We start from the raw sequence: 12221 nt of genomic DNA, 5'->3' as shown, positions 1-12221 counted from the left end.
AGTTTAACAGAAGCCCAGGTCTTCATACATTTTGTCTTGGCTGAAGTTAAGCCATCAAGCTCATAGCCAGGGGCTACAAATTGTCTATATAAGCCTCAGTCTAAGCATACACCAGTGTGCTACATTCAGAGTACAGCCTGGCTTCATGTCAGACCGAACTCTGATTTTAGCTCCCTCGGCCATTTCCCCCCACATTTCTGCGGCCGTGCCATCTCATCATCTATATCCATATCTGGTTCCTGGAGAAGCCTTCGGAAGTGAGTATCTCCAGTAGATTTGCCTCTCTCAATTCTCTCCCGATTTCCCTCCTTTACCTTCATTAAGAATTGTGTGTGTGCGTGAGTGTGTGTGCCCCTTTCCCTGTGTGTTTGTTTTTCCCTTTTAAATAAATATTTTGACTTAATTGGAGCAGTCTGTCTCAGTGTCGTCTCTCAAGGGATTTTTGTGGACCTCTTGTAGACACCTTGGGACCCGGTCTTGAAAGGGTGTTGTTAGGACCCTGCCTCTCAGCAATTGAGCTAAATTCAGAAATTCCCCCAACTAGATCCTTCCTAACACTTCGAACTCTTTAAGTCTGCCTCCATTCCTTTGCCACCACTGTGGAAGCCTGCAAGAAAAAAAAGCATCCATTAGCATAATGCACTAGTGGTCTTAGTGTCTTACAGGCAGAGCTTAGAAAAATAACTGATTTGAACTAGAACACTTATTAGCCATGTCAGTTGAAAGATTTTAGGAGTTGTAGGATAAAGAAATGGGGGACTCCTACCTATGGGGCTTTCTTTCAGAACTGTGCTCATATGCATCTCTCAGAGAACTTGAGTTTTGGAATGGATTGCTGTGGTTCAGGTGAAGCAGATAATGATTTAGGAAGGTGTAAAGAACAGCTATCTGGAGCACCTTAGTCAGCTTGCTCATGTTTCAGAGAAACCAAGAAGAAATACATTTGTGATGGTGTTGGTGATCAGCCAAAATAACACCGACCAGAGCTAGAGTGGTCTAGTGGTTTGAGCATTGGACTATGACTCTAGAAACCAGAATTTAAATCCTGACTTGGCCATGTAAAACCCACTGGGTGACCTTGGGCAAGTCACACTTTCGCAGCTGCAGAGGATGGCAATGGCAAGCCCCTTATGATGAGACTTGACAAAACAAACAAACAAACAAAAACCCCAACAACCCATTATAGGTTCACCTTAGGGTTGCCATAAGTCAGAAATGACTTGAAGGCACACAACAACAAAAATATCAATAATTCCAACTAAAGCAGATCAGTTGTTTAAATGTACTGTGTGTGTATATTTAGCTAATTAGCAAAACGAATAGTATTCAGACCATTGGCCTATCTTACTTTATCCGATTCATCCCACAGGATGCACACCCCCAGGGCTTCACAAGGACCATGGGGACCTTTTGGTTACTGAGTAACAAGTAACTGACACATCTCCTCCACTATCCAGCCCGACTTCTTGTGATTTTTAAATAACAGATTTAAAGAAAAACACATTATAACTGCCCTAAGTATTTTTATTCCCCATCCCTCACTTTTTTCTCCAAGAGGGTACAAGGTTAACTCTGTGGTTAATGGGGGTGGGGGGTGGGGGCTGGATCTATTCTAGACCAGACCTGCTACTCCCGTTCTAACTACTAATCCACACTGTCTTCATTTCTATGGAGCCTGTGTTTAATTTAATCAAAGAAAAGGAAACAACACTACTCTGTCTGCACTTTCCACTTGCTCTGCCCTATCATTTAAAGAATCATTGGCCTGTTACAGACTGCCAAAACAAAGCTGCTTCGGGTCTCTTTGGAGGTATGCTGTTTAAATGATGCATACATCCTAAGAATCCGGAAGCTGCACCAAAGCTGCACTCCAGTGCTTAGGAATGGAGTGTGGCTTTGGCGCGACCTCCAGACTTAGGATCATCATTTAAATAGCATACTTCCAAAGAGACCCGAAGCAGCTTTATTTTGGCAGTCTCTAACAGGCCATAGTTTTCTTTTGTTTTTCTCTTCACTTTTCTTCTCTGTTCTTCCTCATTGTTTGCAGCTGGACTGGAGGAAAGTACTTTGTTGCTGCTGTTATTGTGTGCCTTCAATTTATGGCAACCCTAAGGTGAACCTATCATGGAGTTTTCTTGGCAAAATTTGTTCAGAGGAGGTTTGCCAATAACTCTGCTGAGGCTGAGACAGTGTTACTTGCCTAAGGTCACCTAATGGATTTCATGGCTGAGAGGGGAACATTATTCTCTAGAACCATAGTCCAACCCTTACACCACACTGCCTGCATCTGCTCCTCTTAGCACAGCAAATGCATCCCACCACTTTGTTTTATTTTGTAGGGAAAGGATTTAGTTTTTTTTGTACTAGACTCAAAATCAACATAGTCAATCTTTCTCTGCTTTATAGCCCATTAAGCATTGTTTTGTTTATTAGCAAAATGAAATACCTGGCTTTAATGTGTGTGTGTGTTAAAGAAAACGGAAAATATTTGGAAATGTTTATGGCTGAGGAAGAAGAAACATTTTCTAATTCTCACAAGAAGAAGTGGTTTTCGCAGAATTAAAGGCATTTGTCAGAGACTGACCAATGAGTTCTGGGCTGCTGAGACAGAGCAGTAAACCAACCCCATCCACTGCAGCCACCCTGTCCAAAGTTGTGGGCAATAATAGCCAAGCAAACTACATTATTTTGATAGTCAGGTCCCCTTCCACAGCTTTACCCTGCTAGTAAGTATATGATGACAAAAAAATCTCGACAATTTGCTGCCTTTATAATACATCAAAAATCTGCTGCTGACGTTAGCCGCTCAACTCTGCTTAATGGTAGAATGGTGCTGGAATTTGAGAAGGATCTGCTCAAGGAGAGAGCCATTTCACATACAGTATTATGTAGCAACAACGTTGCCATTAACTTCACGCTCAGTAGTGGACTTAAATAATTGCTGCAAAGAGCAATCTCTCCCTACCCCCAATACCTAAACAATTATACAAAGGATGAAGGAGCCAGTGTCATTGATTCAAAGATTGACAGAAAAGCTTGATTTAGAACTCGAGGTTGACATGATTCAGATTCCCTTACTGCAGGAAGAAGTCTATCAGCTTCTGGCCCAAGAAACACGTGTGCACCATCCTAGCCCCTTCTGGCAGCATGCTTGGTTCAGTGACCATGCACCTATTATCTCTCCACCCACAGCTGTCCTGGATCCCTCTCCAAGACAGATCAAACCCAAAGACTGGAAGCAAATGCTCCAGCAAGCAGAGTTCACTGAAGAAGCATTTTGACACAGAATTTACTGGCATGCCATAGAAACTGGCTGCCACCAAACTCTGACCTCTTTCCTCACAGTCATTCCACCCACAAGCTTGCAGAAAATGAAATCTCAGGGCTTGGGGGTGACGCCTGTAGGGAGACTGCAAGGTCTTTGGGGCATGAACCAGAAGAATGTGCACTACCTTTGTGGTCAGTGACAAGGATGACAAGTGCCATGATGAATGATGAAGACGTTGACAAAGGGCAGAAGCAATTTGGACAAATCAGAGGAGCATCCTTAGCCATCCTAGACACTGTTCTCTCTCTCTCTCTCTCTCTCTCTCTCTCTCTCTCTCTCTCATTCTCACACACACACACAAACTCAGACAGATAGACACATACTTAACTTCCCAGAGGAGTTGAAGAAGAAAGAAGCCAGAATATCTTGCCATAATATTGAGATATTTCTCTTTTGTTACTCTCTCTTTTTTTATACACACACACACACACTCTCTCTCTCTCTCAATAAAAATCTCAAGATTTATATGATTAAGGGACATATAATGCTCCAAATATAGAATCACACATTGATACTTCTGGAGATGGTATAGCAATCATCAGCAAAATGCCATGATGTCCAAGGGGCTGTGCTATTGAACTTTAAATCGCTTGTAAATGGAGACCCATATATATCTTTTTGACAGAAGTACACCAACCTGTTACAGATTTCATTTGGTTCAGTCAACACAGTTTTCTTCAGGTGAAAGCACTGTGTTTTCTCCACACATATTCTGAGTGGAAACACAATGCATTATTGGTAGTCTTAAGTTTTTGTATACCATTTGTTTCTTGCTTGGCTTGTTTTGTTGTGATTCACTGTACTGTCCATCTTGTGGCCTTAACACTGCATTAATGCTTTGCAGGTCTTTCAGATACATGTTTCACTCAAGGCCATGCATTGTAAGAGTACAATAAGATGACTGAATGCAAAAAGGGGTTAAAAAGCTGTAAAATGCTGCAGCTTGGGCTTGTGACAAAATATAAAAGAAATACTGATATTGAAAGAAATCTAAGGTGTACATTGAAAGCATTGTGGATTTTGGCATAGGTGCCAAAGCAGGAATTTAAAGGACATGATTCAACCAACATTAAGCATTTTTACATTTCATTGATTCCACAAAGAGAATTTTAAGCTTTTGTACATGAATAAAAAGAATTGAAAATGTGCTTGATATTGGCTGGATCCTGCTCCATTTTGTCATTCTTTTTGGCACTGAATCCACCCAGCCATGCGTCTTTATTGGCCAGAAGAAAAGTAATAGCATGTTGTACAACTTTATCAAACTGTTATTGTTCTCTGCTCCAGTTATATCCCAGCTCAAGGAATATAATCTCTGTTTGTGAAGTCTGAGACATACTTGTAAAATCCTATTAAAATGTTATTTTGTGCTGTGTATTTGTGGATGTTTTCTTCCATACTTTATAAGGATACTGCTGGGCACTCTGCTTTCTCTTGACTTTAACTCAGCTTTCTGAACAATTTTCAATCACCCCCAAAAAACATTGGTGCTATTGAAGAGAGTAAAATAGCGGGAGAATGAAAGAGAATTAGGAAGGCCTTGGAAACAATACTTTTTGGTCATATAGCTGGGAGTGAGTTCTGGGAGTTGTAATCCAAAACAGTAACTTTTCTAAGATCTGCAAATTAGGCTATTATCCAGTCAAAACTGCATACATTTAAGCCCCATAGATCCCTACAGAAGTATGTACCAAGTAGCTTTTGAATATTTCTCTTGCAATGATCAGTTATGCGATGTCTTGACAAGATCCAATAAATTGTAGATCCACCTTTCCCACTGTAAACTGCAATGGAACACAGCAAAAAGAGAGAGCAATAATAATAGTAATAATAATAAAACATTAAAAGAAGCTGGATAAGATGAAGAGTCTAGAATCCTTCCCCCATCCTCCCACAGTTGGCCTGCCAAATGCTTTCAGGAATCTGATAAACAGAGGATGAATGAAACAGCCCACACCAGTTGTTTGCCTTCCAATTGGTATTCAGAGGTATACTGTTTCCAAACACAGAGGCTCCCTTTAATGATCACAGTAAATGGACTGAATCCTGTTAACTCCAACTAAAGTAGACCAAATGAACCCATTGTTGAAAACTGCATCAACACACAGGTAGAACCTGTTGATTTAATAGGTCTACTCTAGTTTTAATAGGCTTCAAATCAATAAGTATTGAGAGCCTGATCTTTGGCGGATGTGTCCCAATACCCTGCTGGGGAGCCATTTTAATTCCCCACCGGGTGAAGAATTGCCTGCCTTCTTTTGCTTGCCTCAACTCTGCCATCAATCATTTCCATGCCCCAACTCCAATCTAGGAAAGGGAAAGAATTACTTTTCATGACTCTTTCCATAGTCATTATTCAATTCATTAATAATTTTACAAACACCTGTCATCATTAGTTATGGCAACAGCATTTAATATTTGCCTCACACTTACCTATAACATAGCATCCCTATGACATATGTCTTATTTCACCTTCTGCAGATGGAAGGGCACTAAGAACTCAGATGGATCTGCACTGCAGAAATAGTGCAGTTTGACAGTGCTTTAACTGCCATGGCTCAAAGCTATGGAATTCTGGGATTTATAGCTTTGTGAGATAGTTAGCCTTCTCTGTCACAACAAACTACAAATCCCAAGATTCCATACCATTTGACAGCAGTTAAAGTGCTATCAAACTACATTATTTCTGTAGTGCAAAAACAGTGTCAGAGAAAGTAGTTTGCTCAGGGGTAGGCAACCTGCGGCCCGTGGCCTTGGGACCGGCCCCAGCCCGGTCCTGCCGCCAATTGCCGCCAGGGCCTTTGGCCTCTCGCATGCAGGGGCAATTGTCTATAGAAGCCTCAGAAACATGCATTTATATTAACATTTTTTTAAAAATCAGCAAATTTTTTTGCGTGTCCTCCACTTTTTTAAAAAAAGTGTCCACTATTTGAAAATTTTGTCCTACATTTGTCCTGGTTTATTTATTTATTTAATTTTTTAATAAATTATTTAATTATTTATTTTTTGGCTTCAGACCCCCAGCAACCCAGCCCCAGCTCAAAAAGGTTGCCTACCCCTGGCTTAAGGTGACCTCCTGAACTCAAAGCAGTCAAGTAGGCTGCATCTACACTGTAGAAATGATGCAGAGTGACACCACTTTAAGTGCTATAGGTCCATCCTATCCAATATTGGGATCTGTATTTTTACAAAGCCTTTAGCCATCTCTGCCAAAAAGTGCTGGTGCTTCACAAAGCTACAAATCCCAAGATTCTGTAGGATGGACCCAGGACAGCTAAAGTGGTAACCTGCATATTTCCATAATGCAGATTCCCTCTAAGAGGAGCTGGGTAGAAAAGGCAGGGACAATGAATGAGGGGGGAATTGAGTTGAGGGATTTGTTTTAGAGATTAAAAACTGAGTGGAACTCATGCCCCTTCCAGACAAAAGCCCACTCCTGGTTACCTCACATTTGCTCCATTTCAGCAGCATGTTTTTGTATGTGTGAAGCCCACAGTTGCAGCCAATGAGTGGCAGGAATCCTGGGTGGGGAGAGGGGGGATTACCCAGAGATATATTTGTAGATGAGAGCCAGGGTGGGGTAGTGGTTTGAGTGTTGGACTACGACTGTGGAGACCAGGGTTCGAATCCCAGCTCAGCCATGAAACCCACGGGTTGACCATGGGCAAGTCACACTCTCTGAACCTCAGGGGAAGGCAATGGCAAACTTCCTCTGAACAAATCTTGCCATGAGAACCGTATGATAGGTTGGCCTAAATCCCATTGACTGAACATGGCCACAACTGATTTAGGCCCACAGCTTTCTCAGGATTAGTCCAGCCAGGGCTGCTTCTAGGGCAAATTGAGGTGAATTTTATTTTGGGCCCATCAGGGTTTAATTGAGTCGCTGCATCTGTTGTTGTTTCCACCCCACCTCCCCTTCCTCCTTCTCAGAAGCTGTCTGGCAAGAACTGCAGTGGTCAGAGAACCCCGGAGGCCATGGTTCAAATCCCAGCTAGCCCTGGAAACCCACTGAGTGACACTCTCTCAGCCTCAGAGGATGGCAACAGCAAACTCCATTGGATGAAACCCGCCAAGAAAACCCCTTTGAGTGGCCATAGGTTGGAAGCAACTTGAAGGCACACAACAACAACAACAACAACCCTGAGAAAGAACTTGGCAAGTCAGTGAACATGGCCACCACTGGATCAGCGACGTAGCCAGGATTTTAGGAAGGGGGGGGGGGTTTCCAGACTAAGGGCCCCCCTTTTATTGGGGGGTGGGGGCAGTGGGGCGGCACCGCACACCCTTCTTTTTTTTATAGGGGGGGGGGGGGGCCACCCCCCCACCCCCCCCCCCCCCCTTGGCTACGTCCCTGACTGGATTTAGGCCCCCATTTTTGATCAAGGGGAAAGAACCATCCTGGTTGCTTCTAGGCTGAATTGAGAGGTGAACTTTCTCTGAAGATGCCAGCCACAGATGCGGGCGAAACGTCAAGTTCTCTTCTAGAACATGGCCACATCTAGCCCGAAAACCCCACCAAAACCCCCATAGCGGTGACCTTTCTCTCGGCCAGCCTCCCCTCGGGGCTGCCTTAGGCCAAGGCATGCGTCGTTGCTGGCGTGCCACCTCCCTTTCCCTTTGCTGCTCTGGCCAGCCCCAGCGGCCCTTCCCTCCTCTGCAGAGTGCCTCCCTTTCATGACCAGGGCCGGCTTTGTAAGGCTCCTCTCCGGGAGGAGGGCCCAGGCGGGTGGAAGGCCCGAGACAATCGGACCTGAGAATTCCTGTCACTCGCCGCATATGGCCCGAAGTGCTTTAATCCCAATTAGGGGCGGCTGACACAGGGCCCCATTCATCCCGCGGGGCTCCTGAATACATTTGCCTAGGAATGAACTTCGCCCATCGAGGGGCCGCCGAATGGGGAGCCAGGCCCCCCCCCGGCCCCATTGGAGGCAAGGAGGTATGAATTTAGAAGGTGCCTACCGAAACATTGCCATTCAGACCCAAGTCGGGTGACTTTTCTTTGCACCCTGTCATCCGAAAGAGCCGGGGAGAGAGAGAGAGAGACAGAAAGAAAGAAAGAATTAATGAAAGAGAGAGAGAGAGAGGAGCTCTTCAAAAGGGCGATTGCTCCTCTCCGACAGCCTTTGAATACGTTAATGCAGCCCTCCTCCTCCTCCTCCTCCTCCTGCTGCTGCTGCCGTGGAAAGGCGGCCGCCGCCGCTGCTCAGAAATTGCTCCTGGAACAGCCTGCTTGCAATCCCACGAAGTCACACTCTCTCAGCCTCAGGGGAAGGCAAGGGCAAGCCTCCTCTGAACTAACATTGCCAAGAAAACCCCATGATAGATTAGCCTTATGGTCACCATAAATAAGAAATGACTTGAAGGCACACAACGCACACAGCAATGGAAACCCAGTGGACGACCATGGGCAAGGCACACTCTCTCAGCCTCAGAGAAAATCAAGGGCAAAATTTTTTTGTAGGTTTTTCGGGCTATATGTGGCTATGTTCTCGAAGAGTTTATTCCTGACGTTTCGCCAGCATCTGTGGCTGGCATCTTCAGAGGATGCATTATTTGAAGATGCCAGCCACAGCTGCTGGCGAAACGTCAGGAATAAACTCTTCCAGAACATGGCCACATCTAGCCCGAAAAACCCACAAAAAACTATGGATGCCGGCCATGAAAGCCTTCAACTTCACAAATCAAGGGCAACCTCCTCTGAACCAACCTTGCCAAGACAACCCCATGATAGGTTAGCCTTAGGGTGGCTATAAGACAAGAGTAAGATGTCCTCATAACCGCAAAGGAGGAACGAGACAGCACAATTCCTCGGGTGAATTCCTACTGGACAGGGAAAGTGGAAATGGAGAACGTGTCCTGGAGGACGTGTCTGGCGATCCTGCATAAGTCGGAAAGGACTGGAAGGCATACAACAACAACAACAGGCCTGAGGCTGGCTGGGAAAGCCGCTTTCGGTGGAGATGGGGCCGTCTGTTGGGTTTCCCACAGAAGCCCAGCAATGACTCTCTCAAAAGATCCCACCCGCTTCTTGTCTGTCCAGAGCAGCTGGTGGCGGTCCCTTGGCCATCTTGTTGTTGCTGTTGCTGTTGCTGCTGTTGTGTGCCTTCAAGTCGTTTCCGACTTATGGCCACCCTAAGGCCACCCTATAATGGGGGTTTCTTGCCAGCTTTCTTCAGAGGGGTATTTTTTTTTGCCCTTTCCTTCCTCTGAGGCTGAGAGAGTGTGACTTGCCCCAAGGTCACCTTTAACTGCCTTGGCTCAATGCTGGGGGAATCTGGGAACTCAAGTTTTGTGAGACCTTGAACCTTCTTCTCTGTCCGAAAGAAGTCTGGTGCTACTATGAACTCCGAAGCCCAGGATTCTCTAGCACTGAGTCAGGTCAGTTAAAGGGGTCTCGAACTGGATTGTTTCTGCAGTCTTTTTTGGGCCCTGGAATGCCTCTACTCCAGTGGTCCCCAAACTGTGTGCCCTTTAAGGGATTTTGAACTTCAGCTCCCAGAATCCCAGACCAACATGGCTGAGGCTTCTGGGAGATGAAGTCCAAAATCAATTAAAGGGCCCAATTTGGGGACCACTCCTCTACGTTATAGATATAATACAGTTCTATACCACTTTAATTGCAGCAGCTCCACCTTATGGGATCCTGGGATTTGTAGTTTGGCCTTTCTCTGCTAAAAAGTTCAGAGGCCTCACAGGACTACAAATCCCAGGGGCCATGGCAGTTAAAGTAACATCAGACAGCGTTGTTTCTACAGTGTAGATGCACCCCAGTTGAATGATATGCGTTAAGCGATGAATCACCACCCGACAATTGCTTCAGTGCGGATGTTTAATATATGTACATATCTACACGTCTACAGACACATACACACGTGTAATATATTTGCACACACGCACATTCTCTGCAGGCACAACACTTTGGGGTCAAATTTTAAAATAAAAATGGAGAAGGGTGACATTTTTATCCTGAAATAATGGTGCAGGGTTAAATTTTGGAGAAAGGTGAGAGGTGTGATGAAATTATCTATCTACACCTCCGTTTGTTAAAGCTGCTGTGACATTCACGAGGCTGAAGCTGGCTCCTTAATTCGGTTAATTAATTAATTAATTCAATTAATTTATTAATTCCAGTCCTTTATTTTGCACCAAATTTCTAAACCACACTGAAATCACACAGGTGGATCAAGATAGACAGCAGGTCTAAAGGCTCCTGCACTCCAAATCCAGGTTTTCAAGACTTCGTGTTGCTGTCAACTCTGCCCTTTTAATTTTAAAACATAATTTTGACCACTCTCACAAGCCATTTTTCGCCAAGGAATGGTGTCACAAGGTGCCCGTAACGAAGAAAGAAATCACATGGTGTACCCTCAAATGAACTGCAGCCTCCCACAAATCATACAACCTCGTTTCTAGAAGGGTCTAGTTGTGGTTTCAGGATTGGCCTATGGCTCTGAAGAGCTGGGTTCGAATCCCCGCTCGAGCATGGGACCCCAGTGGCCAAGTCACACACTCTCAGCCTCAGAGGATTGGTAATGGCAACCCCCCCCCCCTTGGCTTGTCTGGCATTTCTTTATCCTGGTTTTGGGTAACATACAATTGGTGGATTAGCTGCCTATGGCCCCATACAGAGAGGTCAAAATAAAGTTTCTTCAGGTCACTTTGGAGGTATGCTGTTTAAATGATGCATGTGTCCTAAGAGTCCGGAAGCTGCACCAAAGCTGTGCTCCAGTCCTTAGGCTTTGGTATGGTTTCTGGACTCTTAGGACGCATGCATCATTTAAATAGCATACCTGCAAAGTGGCCGGAAGCAGCTTTATTTTGGCCTCTCTGTATGGGGCCTAAGATATGCTATTTATCCCTTTTTTGGTGTGTGTGTGTGTGAATTTGGGTTCTCCAGAAGAAGACTTGATCCTAACTTTGGAGAAGAAAATTTAGAAAGGGGGAAAGGCTTAGGGAGGCATGCAAGAACCCCTGCAGTAATATAGCCTCGACATCAGGAACCCAATATGAGATTCTTGGAGGTGGGGCAGTATCTACCAGGGTGACCGGATGTCCTCCTTTTCCCGTACATGCCCTCCATTTCAGCCTTCTGTTCAAGAAGAATCCCCAAAGGCCCTCCATTTGGAGCCTGACTAAGAAGGATGTAGGTTTCCAGGAGTGTTTTAAGCTTGTATTTGAACATCCTCCCCTTTTTTTCTTTTTGGGGTGCCTTGTCCTCCTTTGCGGTGAGGACATGGGGTCACTCTGGGTTAGGACCTCTCTCTCTGAGAGGGAGTAATGACGGATGGAGCTGGGAGAGAGAAACCCCTGTACAGTTTGCACTGGGAGAATCTGGGCAACAGAAGAAGACTTTGGTGGAGAACATTGTTGTTGTTGTTGTTGGGTGCCTTCAAGTCCTTTCCGACTTATGGGGTGTGTGTTTTTCTAGCAAGTTTCTTCAGGGGGGGGGTTGCCATTGCCATCCCCTGAGGCCCAGAGAGTGTGACTTGCCCCAGTCACCTAGTGAGTTCACACAGCTGAGCCAGGATTTGAACCCTATCCTTCATGTCGAAAAACACACGGCAGAAATAATCCCGAGTGAGACCGCTTTGATTGCTCTGGCTCAATGCTAGGAATTCTAGGAACTGTAGTTTAGGCGGCACCAGACAGAGAAGGCTAAATGTCTCACAAAACTACACTTCCCAGAATTTCCCTAACATTGAGCCAGGGCAGTTAAAGCGGTCTCAAACCGATTTGTTTCTGCAGTGTGTTTGGGACCTAAGGGGATTTGAATCCCGGTTTGGCCATGGAAACCCACTGGGTTTCCCGTCACATTCTCTCAGCTTGTAGTGTATTTTGGACCTTAGTCCAATACTCAAACCATACTGGCAACAGGAGAAGACTGGCCCCA

This window comes from Sceloporus undulatus, chromosome 1 (assembly GCF_019175285.1).
Source record: "Sceloporus undulatus isolate JIND9_A2432 ecotype Alabama chromosome 1, SceUnd_v1.1, whole genome shotgun sequence".
Lineage (NCBI taxonomy): Eukaryota > Metazoa > Chordata > Lepidosauria > Squamata > Phrynosomatidae > Sceloporus > Sceloporus undulatus.
This window is presented reverse-complemented; position numbering follows the sequence as displayed.